The sequence below is a fragment of the Etheostoma cragini genome, chromosome 14 (genome assembly GCF_013103735.1).
Source record: "Etheostoma cragini isolate CJK2018 chromosome 14, CSU_Ecrag_1.0, whole genome shotgun sequence".
In the NCBI taxonomy this organism is placed as follows: Eukaryota; Metazoa; Chordata; class Actinopteri; order Perciformes; family Percidae; genus Etheostoma; species Etheostoma cragini.
The window spans coordinates 11133857-11136643 of NC_048420.1; the positions used below are offsets into that span (position 1 = coordinate 11133857).

The 2787-nt window shown below is 40.8% G+C and overlaps 1 protein-coding gene across 2 annotated transcripts in view; it reads right to left on the bottom strand.

Annotated features, from left to right (window-relative positions):
• vps50 (VPS50 EARP/GARPII complex subunit) overlaps positions 1-2787 on the bottom strand; it is a 107805-nt gene that overhangs the window by 84334 nt on the left and 20684 nt on the right. The window lies entirely within an intron of this gene.

Genomic DNA, 2787 nt, shown 5'->3' on the forward strand with positions numbered 1-2787 from the left:
TCGTAATGGAAAACCAAAAAAAGCAAGTAGACCCGAGGCGAGTCGAGTAGATACCACGCAGTGGAAAACCGCCAATAGAGTTCTGGGAGCAGTTCAGCCACATCTTCAAAACCCACAGCGCTACAACTGCAAAACTCTACTATGTCTGGACTTAGCAGTAGTATGAAATTCACCAACTCCAGTCTACCAATATTATGAAGTGATGGAAAGTCTGAGTTGTAAAATGAATCAATGATTGACATGTATATCAATGCATAGTAATAGTTGGTTTAATTCAGTTAAACAGTCGATAATAGTCTGTGTAGTTAAAAAATAAGTGCGCTCAGGGTCAAATCTGGTCACGGAAGGAGCCGTTTCTTTCCTGTGTCCAACAGAAACTTTGCTCCTGCTTCGCAGACAGACACACACACAGTCTTGCATTCACTCTACCCCTTGTTAAGACATCCCTTATGAACACACAGGTAATACTGTACTGTGCACAGCTGTTCAAACCATGATGTAATGCAGACACTCATGGATTTAGCTATGTTTACAAATCCTCACAGGAAAAGACCAGAACAGCTTAAATAAACACAATTTCATGTAACAAATAAAAAATGAAAAAAAAAAAAAATCAGACATTCAGCTTCAAACAGAATCAACAGAGCTCAACATGCAGAGTGCTCAGTATGTAGACTGGGCCTCCAGTTTGTTGTTATACCCATAGTCCGTACGCTACAGTAACCTACTAGACAGTCGGCTAACCCAGCTTGTGTAACTGTGCACAGTAGTGTACTTCCAGAATTGTTTAGTCACTTTTAGTAGACAAGAGGGTAAAGAGCTGGTGTGCAAGACTGGGATGACCTTAAAAAACAATGTGTGCAATTTATCAAGTAAAGAGAGGCTGAATTCAACTATTTACCAACATACTGCACAACTGTGCTGTATCTACAGTCTACAGTACTGTAGATATGTGTACTGTAAACATTCAGGAAAGGTTAGTCTAGTCAAGCACAACTACACAACCCGACTCCTACAATGTCCACCAACACAGTCGCTGGTCTGGGAAGTGAAGGTGAAAGAGGAGAAGATGTTTAGTCCCAAGGGAGATTTTTTTCACCCCCTGCTTCTTTATTCATAAGAGGTCCTCCCTGCGACCCTCCAGCACATTGGCTATGCACTGGCTCCCTGCTACCTATCCTGCCTATACATTCTAATGATGCTGTTGTTCCTGCCCTCTTTTTTGCATTAGGTGAATAGAAAATAAAGTTTAATTGCATTTAGGACACACAAAAGCAGGGATTCCACACGTATTAACAACCCTGTTTCCTGTCAATTTATGTCTGCCCAACAGTCGTTAGACCTCTATGAAAGCGTCAGGTTTGACCACCTAATTACTAACCTCGTTTAAAAAAGGCAACTGGAGAACACAAACAAAGGCACCAACGAGTAACTGTGAAAAATAAGTGTTTCCAGTGGAAAATAATTGAAAGTCCCTTTCCATGGTGTTGAGTGACCTATTCAGGGCTACCTGGTAAAAATAATTAGACTTAAAGACTTAGACTAGACTTAAACTTAGACTTCCAAACAGCAATCTTTCTTTCGGGCAAGTCTAGGGGTCATGCAGTTGACCACTTAATTCTTCCCTCTCTCTCTTAACCTACAGAGACGAGAGGCCAGCTATTTTAAATCACCACACACCCCGTTTTATAGAACAGTAGAGCAACATGGAGTAGCCATAAAGATGCAGGGTAAAGCATATTTGTCAGGCAATTCTGCAAATCGAGGGACAAGCACCTTATGCTTATGCTACTTTAGTCCTTCTGAATGCTAGGAAATTATGTAGGGAAATTGTCTGGTTGTTGAAAATGAAGTACCCTCTGAACTCCAGAGGGCATTGCAGACCAAGTGAACAAGGGCTGAGATGGGTCAATGGAAATGCCCCCGAAATCCTTGGCAACGTCTCCTAATAAGCCCTGCTCTCATTTGGACTCTGCAGAGTCATGGGGAGGGTCACAGAAATAATGATCAATTTGCTATTCATAGACTGACCTTCAGGATGCATAACAATGATGATAATTTTACTGCTATTTCATCACATACCAAATTTGTTAAAGTTGTCCGTCATTTCCTGCGACTCCCTGGGATCAAAGCTTTACTGACTAACACAAATTTGACAGACTTTACCAAACTTCAATAGCGACGTATCTTATGGGACCGTGCTCTGCCTTGACTGCTAAATCAAATTAATCAAAAGGTCAACTCCTCCAATCAATCTAACAGACATCTGTACGTATTCAGGCAAATACTTGATCTCCTGCCAAAACACTTTTATTTTGAAGTTCACTTAATACAGCCACAAATCACACACACAATGTACACGGACACGATGCTGGCTTCTGCTGCTGCACCAGCGTCTCGATAAAGTTTCTTTACCAACAAACATTGATGTCTAAAATCATTAAACCTATGAAAAAAAAAGTGTAAAGAGTAATTTTTCTTCCTTTCTGTGTGACAGTGGGTTCAAACTACTCTTAGCCCATGTTTCTGAGCTGTCAAGAATGTTGCGGTTGTTCTAAACAGAATGAGATGAATGCGATCATATCAGTTCACTAATGTCAAAATATTCAATGTCGGCTAATAAAACCAGTTAAACGAATGACTCATCACTATAGCAAACATGATCTCAGGTAATCTCTGGTCTCAGATGGATCGGACCAAAGATAGACTGAATATCTTCTTGGTATAGAGACACTCTCACACACACACTCTCACACACACACACACTCTCACACACACACACACTCT